The sequence below is a fragment of the Chroicocephalus ridibundus genome, chromosome Z, assembly GCF_963924245.1.
Source record: "Chroicocephalus ridibundus chromosome Z, bChrRid1.1, whole genome shotgun sequence".
Lineage (NCBI taxonomy): Eukaryota > Metazoa > Chordata > Aves > Charadriiformes > Laridae > Chroicocephalus > Chroicocephalus ridibundus.
In genome coordinates this window covers 72,370,422-72,385,151 of record NC_086316.1, presented here as the reverse complement: position 1 = coordinate 72,385,151, position 14,730 = coordinate 72,370,422, and positions in this window count along the sequence as shown.

Here is a 14,730-nt window from a genome sequence, read left to right as displayed (position 1 = left end):
CTCATCCCTCTCTACAACTACTTGAAAGGCCATTGTAGAGAGGTTGGTGCTGGTCTCTTCTCACAGGTAATTAGCGATAGAACAAGAGGGAATGGGTTCAAGCTGCAGCAGGGTAGGGTTAGGCTGGACATTAGGAAAAAATTCTTCACAGAAAGAGTGGCCAGACACTGGAATAGGCTGCCCAGGGACGTGGTGGAGTCACCATCCGTGGATGTGTTTAAGACTCGTTTAGATGTGGTGTTAAGGGATATGGTGTAAGGGAGAACTTTGTAGAGTGGGGTTGATGGTCGGACTCGATGATCCCAAGGGTCTTTTCCAACCTAAATGATTCTATGGTTCTGTGATCTTTTCCCAACATCACTCTTTCCATAAAATATCTCACCTGTACTCCCTGAGCCACTGTATCAGGTTTTTGAGGACTGCTGTTTTTTGTTGGGGGAATGGAAAAGAGAAATAGAAGCCAGAAGACATTCTTATTCTAAGAAGAAATTCACTCTTGTGCAGGATTATATTGTTATTAATGAAGGTCTAGGGGATTCATTTTTCTGGAAATGGGTAAAAGGGGAGTTTCCCCACAGCCTTCCTTCATTATGTTTCCCTTTGGATTCTTCTTCTGGGACAATTAGAAAGGAGCCAGGGAAAAACTGGCAGGTCTTCTCAGAAAGAGCAAGTGGTATCGTGGTGGGAGCTATTAAAGGTTGTTGGTTCAAAGAATCAATTATTTTTTGCTTGGCGTGTTTAAAGCCAAACTTGCATTTTTAGAGGGGAGGATGAACCTATATTGCAAAACACTTCCTTTGTCTGTTCAGGAAAAAATACCCAGTCCTTTGCTATAGGATCGAAAGTCATATGTCAGAACAGTACAATGCAAGAGGAAAAATCCAGGGAGGCTTTAATCAAGGTATTTTTTAATGTGAAGTCAGGTTACCCCAAAACATCAACAGATTCCTTAATTTAGAGACATCCCCAACATATCAAACTGTCTCTTCCTGAAATCAAGGACTCTTCACTTTCTGACAACCCAGGATACAAGCCCGATTCTGTCCCTGCTCTTGGTCAAAATTCCAGTGATGTTTGGCTCCTTTGACACTCCTTCACACTTGTCTCACTGTTCATGGCTGGGTGGCCACAGCAGCTCTTGCCTTTCCATACTGTAGCCTTCCCTGCTTTAATGTCTCCAGGTGCTGCAAGCAACACCTCCCTCCTGCTATTAGAGACCCTTGCACTGCTTCTCACACCTCCGTTTATAGCTTCTCTTCCGCGCCGAAAACCTGCCATCTCATCCTCTGCCATCCACTCTTTAGTCTTCAATGATGCTTTCATCAGGGCCATGATGGGCTTGTGCCTGGGAGCTGGCTGCCGGCAGGTGTGTGGTTGGGGTCACCCACTCGTCCCATCACGGGAGCACAGGGTGCAGGTACCTGGCATTGTTCTTCTCTGCTCACAAAAAACCAACCCCCACCCAAAAAAAAAAAAACCACGACCCACCACAGCCCCCCAAGCCCCTGACTCCCTCCTGCAAAAACAAAACAAAGAAAAAGAAGCCCCAAACCAACAGCACTGTTTGGTACTGAATCCTCTGAACACATAATTTCATCTCTGTTCACAGAATCACAGAATCATAGAATGGTTTGGGTTGGAAGGGACCTTAAAGACCATCTAGTTCCAACCCCGCTGCCATGGGCAGGGACACCTCTCGCTAGACCAGGTTGCTCAAAGCCTCGTGTTCTCCTTATCGGAATTCCACCAGTCCTTATCCCATTCCCCACTATGCACCAAGGTGGCTACAGCTTTTAATGATTTTTTTTTCTGTGTTTTTTTTTTTTCAGGGAGGGAGGGATCAGGGGAATGGAAGTAGACACACACAAAGACCCTTGGCATTGATGATCTTGGACCACCTTCTGCCCCTTTGACGTTGCCTTATTTTGGGAAAAGCCCACTGAAAGGGGTTGAGAGGGAGTTACTGTGGGTTAGCCCCCCTCCACCTAACTTTTGGCAGGCAGCTTGGGCGCCCAAGTGAGAAGTCAATTTGTCACAGGCTTTTTCAGTAGCTCCTGGAGGCTACAGCCTCTCCAGAGGGCAATTCAGCCCACCTAAGAGACGAGTAGCAGCTCTGTGTCTGTTCATTGGTGTGAGAGGAAACCAGAGGTGACCAGTCTCATAAAAGAGGCATCTCTGCAAAACGAGCTCAGATGAGAACAGGGCCATAGGATGGGAGCAGGGGAGAAAGGACCTGTTTTCTGATGTGTGCATACATGTTGCCAGGAGCACCCAGAGGTGTATTTTTCCACACAGACTATTTGTTCTGTGTCTTGGGCTGGCTGTCCTTATGGAAACATACACACTTGACCTGCAGAGCCCTGCGGTCCTGAAAACCTTTCCCTCCCTTGTGTCCTTCCCACAGCTGCTGGGGTGTCTTGCCCACCTAATTTCGGAGATCTTTCTGGCCTAATTCTTCCCCTCCACTCTCCCTGAGCAGTGCCCTGGGAGCAGGGCTCCTCTTGTCCAGACCTTGCTGTGTGCGTACACCATACGCACGTATCCAACATACAGATATTCCCTCATCCATAATTCCCCAGAGCACAACGTCTGGAGGGGACTCAGTTGTGCTTCTTCTGGCCTCCGTGTTGCCAGGTTTTCTTGGCAGGAAGTTTTCAGGCTGCTTCTCACAGAAGAAGATGTTGCCTAAGGAGAAACATGGATCTTGGCTTGTTCCCTGGCATCAGGGGAAATGCAGCACAGGTGCATGGGAAAATGCGAGGGCATAGGCACTGCGCACAGCAGGAAACATTTAAGAATCACCAAGTTTAATGAATTCTTGCTAAGCTGATGATCCCTTGGAAGACAAATGATAACAGTGGTGTTATGAGCGTGCAGTCTCTCAGGTAAGATTCCCTGGTATGTCAGCGCCTGTCTGACAGGCAATGTGAAGCAAAGTGCCTTCAGCTTTCAACAGCTGCAGTCCCAATAACTGGCGGTACAACCATCAAAGCTGAAACAAGCTCTGCATAATTTCTCTGTCTGCTCTCTGTGTATCTGCTGCAGCTTATGCTGACTAGGAAATGGGAAACACATGGGAGTAGCCCGTCCCCTTGGCTGCATCACAGCTGTATCAGTTTTCCTGCGAGACTTAGAGTTAACTTGGCACACACAATTTTAGCAAACCTCAATACAATCCAAACAAGAGGTTTTTTATCACTGCTACTCTGTGAAGAGAATGACTGCAAAGGTAATGATCTCTCTGAAATGGTTGATTGTTTTTTGGAAATTATCTGAAAGGTTGGGTAATAGGCAGGTCTTTACTGTAATCTGTGGTCATTAATGATAATATTAAATCCTACTGTAAAACATGGTAAACAGCTGTATTCCTGGTGTTTTACTTTGGAAGAGACCTAACCCCAAACTTCTGGATGGGCAATAACTCTGTAATGAAGCCTCTGAGATGTAGAAAATGTCAGAGTCTCTAAGGGCTGGTTTTAGACTGACAGCCCAAGGAGCCTTGGACAGTGTTCAGAGGAGCTTGCTGCTATTTGCTGTGAGCATTATAGTTTTTGCCCTGTGGTCTAGAGAGAGCTCCCTGTGTTTTGGGAAGGTGGTCTGTTTGCTGCCCTGCCCACGGGGATCCCCAGAGGCTTGCGGCCTCTTGCCTGATGGTCCATGCTCACCTGAGCCCCTTCATCCCCCTGGTGGCTCTCAGGGTCTCCTTTGGGGTCACTCCTCAGCCTATTGGGTCATCTTCTTGGCTTCTGCTCTTAGATCTGTACATGCTTCACCCAGGAAAATTTAGTGTTTCAATGTGGTATTAGATGTTAGTCATAAGCCTTTGTGTCATCACTTTGTTTTAAAATTCTTATTCTTTCTCTATGCTCTATCAGGGACTAGATAATCTAGAAACTTACCCTTGGTTACATTTCCAGCAATTAATTGCCTGGGGATCTGCACTCCTTTCCCCCCGTTGTGTCTGTTCAGTGCCATTTCTTAAGGACCTTTATCAGAGAAGCATAGTTGCGGGAGGAAGATTTAATGTTTGAGTCATTGGTTTTTCCTGGGATGAACTCTAACATTTTTACAAATATCAGCACTCTGTCTCCTGGACCTGCAGCTCTCCCATTTGAAATACTTAACTGCATATTTGTCTCATCTGGGTATGTTGTAATAAATATAGCTGGCCGAAGCTCCTTCCTTACAATATAATAGCAGCTTCTTTGATTAGGCGTCTTTAAATTATGTTCAGTATCTGATAATTTTTAAAAGTTAAGTACGCATTGTGTCTCCTAGCTATTGATTTAGGTAGTAGTTTGTGCACAAAAGCATTACAATAAAACAGAAATATCAAAGGAAATAAAATAAAATTCAAAGCAAAATGAAAGGGTTCTTACAGCTGGTGGCAAAAAGTATATTTAGACTTTTTAATGGGGATTTTCCTGAGACTGACATGAGTTAATGAAAAACTGTTTATTTTGCCAGTGCACCTTTCTCTGACAACAAACTTTCTAGCCACTTTTAACTGTGATGCCTCTCATGCTGGTTTCCTGCACACAAAAAAATTGCCCTAATTTGTTTTGCACATGTTTCCAGGGTTCCACCAGCTGCTGGTGAATACTATCCTACTTCTTTGCTTAGATCCAGTTTCAGTATTCCCTTTGAGGTAATTTGCTTTCCACTGACTCTATGAAGCCCTTCAGGGCTTGAACCTGAGCTCTTTCTCTCTCTGCGTAAACTGGCCACACCTTTCCTCTTCCAAAGGGCCAGCAGATAGCAGCCTGCTTGTCTCACCAGTTCATAAATTTATGCAGATTTATGCTACTTCATCTATGAAAGTCCCTGCCCAAAGATGCTGGAGACACTGCTGCCCTTTCACTCTTTAAATCAAAACTGAAAGCTTCTTTCCCACAGCACTCTCATCTGTCAGCTGGTTGCTGCATGCCGAGTTCTTCTGTTGTGGATCATTTGGAAAGCATCTCTTAGCCATGGTCCTCGGAGGGGCTGAGAGGCTACCCTTGTCCATGAACTTTGGTGGGGGGTGAAATGGCTTTGCAGGGTAGAGCCCAGTGCACGTTGCAGGCTGAGGCGCCCTGTGCTGGAAGGGGGTGGCAGGTTTCCCACTGACCTGAAGAGAAGCAGGACTAAACTGTTCCATTGTGTTCTGCTTAAAAACCAAAGGTCACTTATGATCAGGATGTTTTAAGAAACATATCTATTAAAGGAAAAAAGTATTCCATTGCTGGGTGCAGGTGACAAGATAAAGCAGGCCAGCAGCTTGATTAAAATAGCTTTTCCATTTTTAAGGGCAGTTCCTTTAAAAGAATGTTTGCCTTCTCTTGTGTGGGTGATAAAATCCTGAAAACCTCTCAGGATAGCACTTGGATTTTGGTTTTCTTGATTATAGGACAGTAATAATGATGCTTATAGGCTTTCAAAGCATCACTACTCTGAAATAAACCTACTGGACTAAGTACATTCATTTGAATGAGGCATATTTTTGAGCACTTAAGTTTTACTCATTAAATACAAAGCCTGATGCAAACTGACCTTTAGCTCTCAATTGAGTCCAAACTATTAGAAATTCAACAGTTGCATTTCCAGTGACAGTATGAATCGCTGAATGTTCCTTATTTAAGTGCCAGAATAACACGCACACTCACATGTGTGTGCCCCCCACCCCAAATGCAGCGGAGTGCCCATGGGAGCCTGGCTTGTGCCGTGGAAGATGAGGATGGATTTCTTTTTTTTTTTTTTAGGAGGAGAGGTACAAGGTTGGTCCCAATCCAGTGAGTCTGTTTATTCATTCTGCAACAAGATCAAAACAGTTTTAGTAACACTGTTAGCACACCCCTGCTGCTCTTGACAGCAGGAATAAACACCACGTGAAGGGCAGAGGGGCTGCCGTGCCCCACTGCGCTGGGAGGCGGGATCACCCCCATTCTCCATGCAGGGTGAGCACAGGAGACCTCATAATGGGCCAGCCTTCTCTCACACTAGGCACTATATAAAGAGAGAGGAAAAAGATGAACTAGACAATCTAGCTGCTGTTAGGATGTTGTCTACTTGGATATATTTAGCATAAAGATATTTTGTTTTGGTGTGTTTTAAGGCTTTTAGGACTTACCAGTCAGACTTTGAATGCCAGCCCTGGAAAGTGTGCTGGAGAAGCTGGAGTTCTTGACATTGTCTGTGGTGGCTAACCATTGGGTCACATCAAGTTTTTTCTCCCAGAAAAACTCTGTTTTTAAAAATGCATTAGCTAAGATTCTTTTATGAGCAGGAGTCTTAACTTCTGGTGGTTTTGAAATATTACACCACCAGCAATCATAATATCATGATAAATCATTTTATGTTGTGGTGAAAATGAAGAGAAGGGAAGGAGAAAGGGGAAGTAAAAAGAAGCTCTGTTTAGATATGAGCAGTGTTCACGTCTGCATTTTGATCAACTCCGTATACTAGAAATAAACCTCTGCAGACAACTAATGCCATGTATTAATGACTCTAGATGCTGAAAAGAGCTGTTTTCTGCATGAAGAGAATAATTATTTGAGATAAATGACTAACTTTTTCCTCTTCCAAGTTTACCAAAGGTCCAGTCATCAGTACACGCAGATGTTGAATTACTGGGACCAAACTTTTAGTCTGACTTGATCAGGTATGGCATTTCTGCCTTACAGAAATCTGGAGTTAGTTTTGCAGTGAGTAATTTTCACCTTCATTTGCAACTATCGTGGAGTAAATCCTTACCTGCAGACATGATGCTGCCTGTGCGCAAGGTGACTTGTGTGCTTGGTTTACTCCCTGTGATAGCGGGAACTGGTGACTGAAAATTTGTCTCTTAATTAAATGCAGGTGCAACTTAAATTTTGTCTTTTCAAACTATTCATATATTCAGATACTTTTTTCACTTTCATAAACTAAGAGCACCAAAAAATATGAAAGCTAACTGCTGAGTTGTTAAACGTGTTCCAAATGCTGTGGATGGACACAGGTAGAGAGAAAATGAAGAGGACAAGCAGGTGGAGAGGACTGCACTGTGGCTGCAAAACCCATGTTCGCTCTGTTTTGGTCTTCTTGGGGTGCGCAAAGGCAGGCTGGGAGTGGCTCGGCTGGAAGGGGAGAAGGATGGAAGTATGGCTGAGGGGAAATGTGCAGTGCAGAGGGGTAAAGGGACACACGGGCAGTGCAGCTGGAATGGGTGTGGGGTGGGACTGGGGCACAGGTCCAAGCTGCACCAGGCAGAGGATGTCCAGCCTAGTTACAGAAATGTTACTGGGCTCATGGATCCTTTCTACTGCAGCTTCTGATATTTGTGAGTGGTTTTGCTTCTGAGTATTTGGAGGGAAAGGTAAAACTACACTTGAATGCTTCCCACTGGACCCTAGCAGATGTCTTCTCCATCACTGTGGGAGAAAGGAGGTGATGCTCTGATCAGCCACTCAAACTCTTCTTTCTTCCTTCTCTGATGTGCCCAGCCTTGGTGCTGCTGACAGCCTGGCCAGAGCAGAAAAGAGCCCAGGACAGTTCCTAATGTGGGAGGTGTTCAAGACCAGGCTGGATGGGGCTTTGAGCAGCCTGGTCTAGTGGGAGGTGTCCCTGCCCAGGGCAGGGGGTTTGGAACTAGATGATCTTTAAGGTCCCTTCCAGCCAGAACCATTCTATGAGTCTGTAAGTGTCAGGGCAGACTGATGATGGGCAGGGGCTGTGCTTGGTGCGCAGTGTCGTTTCCACCACCCTGGAGGCTGTGAAACAAAGCTCTGTGAGGTGAATAATCTTGGCCAAGGTTGCAACATCTCCGTACAGAGGATATTAATCTAAACTCTGCCTTGCCTTCGTGTAAACTATTACCCTCTGAAGCAGCCTGCACTGCTGCAGCTACACATTTGCTTTCACAGACCCCAGGCTGTCAAGCAACCTCACACAAGCATGCGTTGAGCTCATGTGACTGAGCTACATGTGTTTACTTTGTTATAGGTCAACCACTTGAGCCTACCCTCAAGATGAACTTAATGTTTGCGGAGGAAGGGCAGCAGCTATGTAATACTGGAACAGGCAAAAAACAGAATCATAGCTTTGAACAACAGGAAAAATGCTGTCTGTCTTTACTAAGTATATTATTGCATCTGAGTATATACACCTATAGAAAAAGTTACCCCACTCTCCTGCAGTGTTTGACCAGAATATGTAAATTTGGTAGGTGAGGTAGGAATTTCTTAGTGTCAATTTCTCACAAAACTGGAAACAAGATCTCTACAAAGAAGTATGAATGTGGTAAATACTACAGAAAGGGAGCAAAACACAGACATAAATAAGTGTTATTTTTGGCCCATTGAATATGACTTAGCTTTGCACATGCTTAACTGCTTTACCTGCAGTGGCTGATTGTGACTGTGAGCCAGGGCCAGAAGAGCGAGGTACGTGGTGGCAAACCTTCCTTGACAATAAGACTGACTGAAAACACAAATAAAACTTACAATGGATCTAAATTACAATTACCATGAATTTAAGACTTTATGCCACAAGAACAGTAGTGAGGGCCTTGTTGTTACTAAGTTGTACAGAAAAAACTTAATATAAACTCTTGTCTCAATAACATGTCTAATAAAATGTTGCCATTTTAACTTGGGGAGAAAAGCTTAGTTAAAAAGACAATTTGTGCTGCTCTTCATCTCCATTTCATCATTCATTTTAAATGGGAGAGCCAAAATGACCCACTGCATTGATTAGCTTTCTCGTAATTAAAATCACAAAACTTACTACTGCAAACATGTTAAAGCTCCTTCCATAAAAAACAACACAAAGATAAACATTGCTCTCGCTGGTAGCTTTTATTATTTGCATCCTAGCTTTACAAGTAAAGTGAGGATTTGAGAAACAAACATTAAAGACCGAAGAGAGCTCATTCGAGCAGCCCTATGAAAGCAGCATAAATGAAAAACTACCCTCCTCCTAGGCTTTGGGCTGTCTTGGGGTGAAAAAAATCCCTCGTAAAAGTTAGGAACAAACTTCTTGGTATTCTCTGTGCAAGCTGCTTCACGGATTTTCCACCTTTAGCTAGTCCGTAACTCTTTAAAATAATTTCCTAGGTGACCCAACATGGTATCCTCCCATCCCTGTACATATCTAGTCCCTTTTAGTGAGTGGCCGGAGCAGTGTGGTGATGTTCCAGAGCTGCAGTGAGGGATACAGGGTGCTCCCCATGCAGCTCCTGATGGGTTTTGCAGTGGGCAGCGCTTGCCTTGGTGCACATGGGAAGGCGGCCCCGATGCTGGTGGGAACCCCTGCTCTGAAGTGCTGCAGGGATAAGGCCGGCTTTGTGCCTTTTCTCACTGGATGGTGGAGTGCAGCCTATGTGTAACTTTTAGTCAACACAGGCATGCACAGATAATAGACTGTTTCAGCTGCCTCTGGGGAGCTTCTGTTATAATCTGCCAGAAGATTCCTTCTGTGGTTTAAACTTTGGCATATGAGGAACGCCAATACTTTATATACACAAAATGTCAGTTATGTGCCCTCAGGCAGCAAGCTAAAAATGATATTACCCTGTTGATGGATCTGGGTTTAGATAGTTTCAGCTGCAGTAAGTGTCTTGATTTAAACTTTGAAGGTGGCTCTGCCAGCCAGATAAATTAAAAATTGCAGGGTGTCACTGGTTTTCCCCTGACTTCAAAGTGTTTTGAATAAATCACCAGGGAGAAAAACCGTTTTCTTACAGGGACTGTCACCAGTAATGTGCAGCCACAATGCCTTACACAATGCAGTGGAGATGAATGAGCTGCTGCCCAAACTCTGCTGACCCAAAGCCCCATGGTGCTCCCGCTGGCTTCAGTGGCATTCGATTGCGCAGTGTTACTGCGTCTGCTACGGATGGTCATCCATAACACAAAAGCGCTTGATGTCTGTAGTCATCGCTGCAGGAAAATTGCTGCTGCCCTGGGGAAAACTGTGTGTGACAATGAAACCGCAAGGCAAGGCTGGTGGTGTGTGCCCCCAGTGCTGCTGCCGGAGGAGCATGCCCTGAGACAGGCAGAGTCAACAGGGGATAAAAGTCTCAGTAGCAGAAGCCGGTCAACAACCATATGCATCTTATCCACAAGAAGAAATCGCTGCACTGCAGAGAATTATTGGCAATAAACAGCAAAAGAAATGCTAAACATAAAGTGACCAATTCATATTTACAGCAAAGCCACTTTATAACCCTCTGGAGTACGTAAGTGGTCCTCAAAGGGGAGGATACTGCAATAATCTACAGCCAGTATATAGCTGTGTTAGTTTACAAATGAGAAATGCAGCCCAAACAAGTAGTAGTTTGCTGATTTTTTTAATTTTCCAATGCATTTAGAACTTGTTAAAAAATTCTGACAACACTTTAGTAAAAGCTTTAAATTACTATTCGGAATTTAGGCTGGGGGTTTAAGTTGCTCCAGTAAACAGAAGTTTCCTGGGACAGACGGCTGATGTTCCATAGCTGGAAAAGACCATGGAGTGCCAGCCTCTGTGAAAAAACCTGTCTCCGCTTTTAGTCAAACTATCAGCATCCAGGGCTGTGTGACTCGTGAAGTTTAAAGTGAGCAAAGAAAGAGAAACTCTGGGCCAGATTTTTATCTTAGTCATACCAATGTAAATCCAGGCAAATTCTCCTCAAATCAGTGGAGTTATTCCAGGCTTACGTAAGATTAGCCAATATGATGCTTTTACTTTGGGCTACTGGAATTCCCTAAGTAAATATTGTGGACAATTGAGCAAATTCTCAACATGGAATGAAGAAGTTTTCTAGTAATAACCACACCAGTCAGACCAGGAAGAAAAAGGAGAAGAGACAGATGGTAGATAACGAAGGCTAATGAAAGAACTGAGCTGGGAGACAAACGACAGCTCCATGAAATCTACAGTGACATAAATAAATTCCTTAAGACCGCAGCCAAGTATAGCTTGGGAAGAAAAGATCTGTATCTATATAAGACCTGTGTGAGCTGAGTAAGTCCTTCTTTCATGGTGTCCCCAGTCTCAGCACCCTGTGTTTGCAAGTATGGCACTACTGAAGATTTTATTACCTCATCTGCTCTAGCTGCTGACTGTGCAATTTGTTAGGACTGGATGTCTAAAAAGATCTGCCGGGGCTGGCCTGCACCCACCCTTCCTTATATCTGGTCCCAAAGAAACGTGAGAACTTCTGCTGGCATAAACAGTGCAGTCACCCCAGTTACTGAGCAGCCAGTGGTGACTGCAGGTCTGCCCCTAAACTGTTAACTATGGGCATGTGGCAAATGTAATTATTTGAAAATTCTTAAAATAGTCATGAAAGTCTTGTTGTATTCTACAGATCCATATGAAATTGTCTGTCTGCTTCTCTTTTCACTAAAAATAACTTTTCTGAAGTTTGTCACTCATCTGTGAATCAAGAAAATGATATAAATATACAGAACTGTATGTTCTAATATATGCTGAGTACAAGGCCTAAAATTAAATCTTCAAATAGTAGGTTGTATTTTGGTTATATATGTGGTAGCGTAGGAAGTATTTGCGTAGCATTTTATTTAATTTATGCAGAAGGATGTAAGAAGGTACGTGCTACATGTGTTCATGAGAGTCCTTCCTGCATCGGTAAGCAGGCACCTCTCTGGATTGATGACAGGTCAGCTGGGTATTTCCCCTTCTTCTTCAAAAGATAAAAAGCATAAAACTAAAGCTGGCCAGAGTAGATGGCTTCACGCTGTGGGATCAATACTACAGCATTCCTGTGAAGTCCTATACCAGGAACTGCTCCAGAGCGGAGTGCTTTGCCTCTGCCTGCATCTGCTTTCGGGAAGTTGAGGGTGGTAGTAATTTCACTGATGCTTTTCCAGCACCAGTCTGAATCACTTCTGAATCCCTTCCCTCTGTATGCAAAGGTCAACTGATTGGAGCAAGAGTTGGAGAAGAGGGACGCTAGCAGGCTGTACTACCTTTTAAGAGTGATTTCACTTTTCTGAAATAATCTGCATACAGCAATGAAATTCTAGGCCTACACAAAAGTCCCCCTAAAAATCATAGGGGCCTGTTGAAATGTGTGTGTGGAGAGTGGCTCATTTAAAATGAGTAAAGCTTGTTGAATCTTCACAATTTGCAACTTTTCAACAAGCTGGAGAAAGAGGTCTCAGTCACCAGTGGATTTGCCTCATGACTCATTCAGGATACTGTCTGTTTTGCCTTGAGAATGCTTTTGCTCTCTGATTTGACAAGCGATAGAAAATCCTCGTGCAGCTAGGTATGTGGGACTGATACAGAAACCCAGTGTTAAAAGGCAGGCGGCTAACCATAATGGCTCTGTGGACTTTTCAATGGAGCCATAGATGGTTGAGGAACTGACCAACCAATTTTAGCATCTGCTTTCCACTTGGTGCTTATTTTTGCCAAACTATTTTTCCTATGAAGCAGTCCTAATGAAGTGAATGTCTTTTAGCCTTAAAAGCTCTTCCACAATGCTATTGTTTCTGAAAGTCGTGCAGGGATACCATTTAAAAACACACAGGACAGCAGAAACTTTTTTCATGGCCCAAGGACAAACAGGCTTCCCATGGCAAGTATGGCCAGGAAATTTTAAAGGATCCCTGGGGAAAGGATATGAATCATAGTTTGGATGGCTTTTGGAGTGGTGCATGAGTGGGACAGGATGTACGTAGTCATATCTATGCAGGAGAGGAGTTGTGGCTAGGAGGGGAATAATCATTTCCTCAATATAATCTAAGGGCTGTATAGGCAGGGGCAAAACTGAAGTATTTGAGTGGCTCTTCAGCCAGCACAGGCGGCTTCTAAGAAAGATAGAGACTTTTTACCAGGGCCTGTAGTGACAGGACACGGGCAGACAGTTTTAAACTGAAAGAGGGTAGATTTAGAGAGAAGTGGTGGAGTCACCATCCCTGGAGGTATTTAAAAGTTGTGTAGATGTGCTGCTTAGGGACATAGTTTAGTGGTGGATTTGGCAGTGTTAGGCTTATGTTTGGACTTGATGGATCTTAAAGGTCTTTTCCAACCTAAATGATTCTATGATTCTAAGGAAGATATTTCTTTACAATGAGGGTGGTGAGACACTGGAACATGTTGCCCAGAGAGGTTGTAGATGGAAGTGATCAAGGTCAGACTGGATGGGGCTTTGAGTAACCTGGTCTAGTGAAAGATGTCCCTGCCCACAGCAGGGAGGTTGGACTAGATGATCTTAAAAGGTCCTTTTGAACCCAAACCATTCTATGTTTCTATATAGCTTCACCAAGGTATCGCTGAAAACTCCCCTGTCTCCTTTCTCATCTTCCTTCCTGGGTATTAACTTTTTTCTGGGACATATTTTTCAGACAGGTTAGGAAGTAAGCAAAAGAATGAAACGTGAGGTTGGATATGAAAACATTTTGTACACCTTCACATGTAATGCCTCCTGATTATATGGCTAGTTTTCCAGATCTGTTCCATAGAAGAGAAACAGTAAAACACTGAGGATGAGAACTTAAGTTTTAAACCCTCCTAAGGAGCTTGGGAGCAGGGAATGGGAGCAGTTTTCTGTTACCAGTGGCCCTGTGCTAGGGAGGTAGAAGGCCCAGGGGGGCACTGACAGATTGCAAGGACACAGACTTGTTCTGATCCGTTCTTGTTGCTGTTCCTCTGTGCTCTGCTCACCTTCAGAGGTCTTTTTGTCTCTTTATGACTTTTTAGAAACTCTACCAGGTGTTGGTAATATCAAAGGTATGCTCTGATTGCCTCTTCCAGAGAGGAGGGTTCAAAGAGGGCCTCACATGTTCCTTTCTATTGGTATGATTATATTTATTGTAACCACAGGTACTATTTTAAGGAAACTTCTGGCTCAGCAGCATATATTGAACTGCCTGGATTGTACACCTCTTGTCCAAATCCAAGGCATGCTTCACACTGCCTGGAGCCTCCAGCAGAGATGCTGTGGGGAGGCCAGCTGAGGGCCAAAGGATGGGGTGAAGGCCTGATCTTTCGGGACTGCAAACTCACTTGGGAAGGTTGATAGAGCTAATGGGCTTGATGCAGCCCTGTGCCCATGGATTCCTGCAAAACCTTACTCAGGGACCAAGGTTAATCTCTGAAATTTCTATAGCCCAAATCTCAGACTGAAACCTTTGTGTCCCATTTTGTGAAGGGTTCCAAAAAATTTAAGCTGTCAGCTATATATATATATGTGTGTGTGTATATGTATAGAGATACATATACATCTGAGAGAGCAAGCTGCTAGACATTTCTCTCAAAGATTGCCCTGCTGAAGTCTGTAATTTCCGTGGGGAGGTAGAAGGAAACATATTAGCCTACCTACAACAAAAATGTTGGGAGGAAGCCTTTGCTGGCCTTGAGATTGTGATCTAGACATAAACAGTAATTTGGTTTCAGCACTAAAACGTACACCCAGCCGAAATTTGATTTTAGTGCTGCAGGCAAAAATTTGCTCATATGATTTGCAACTACCTAAATAACTACCTCTTTTAACTTCCTGTTTAAGGATTTATGAAGATTTATTCCCTGCCATCTCAGTTTGACAATCTAACCAAAATGGCCATTTAATTTCAATGTTCCTGCTAATTTGTCTATTTGCTGTGGTTTTAACCTCAGTTTGACTGTTTTTTAGAGCTCATATAGATTAATAATATTAATAGCTATTTAGTCTTAGTGGCACTGCAACTCAGAGCTCACTGAGCATTACCTCTGCTTCAAGTCTAATGAATAGGATAATGAGCCTGATTAAAATAATTAAGGTTA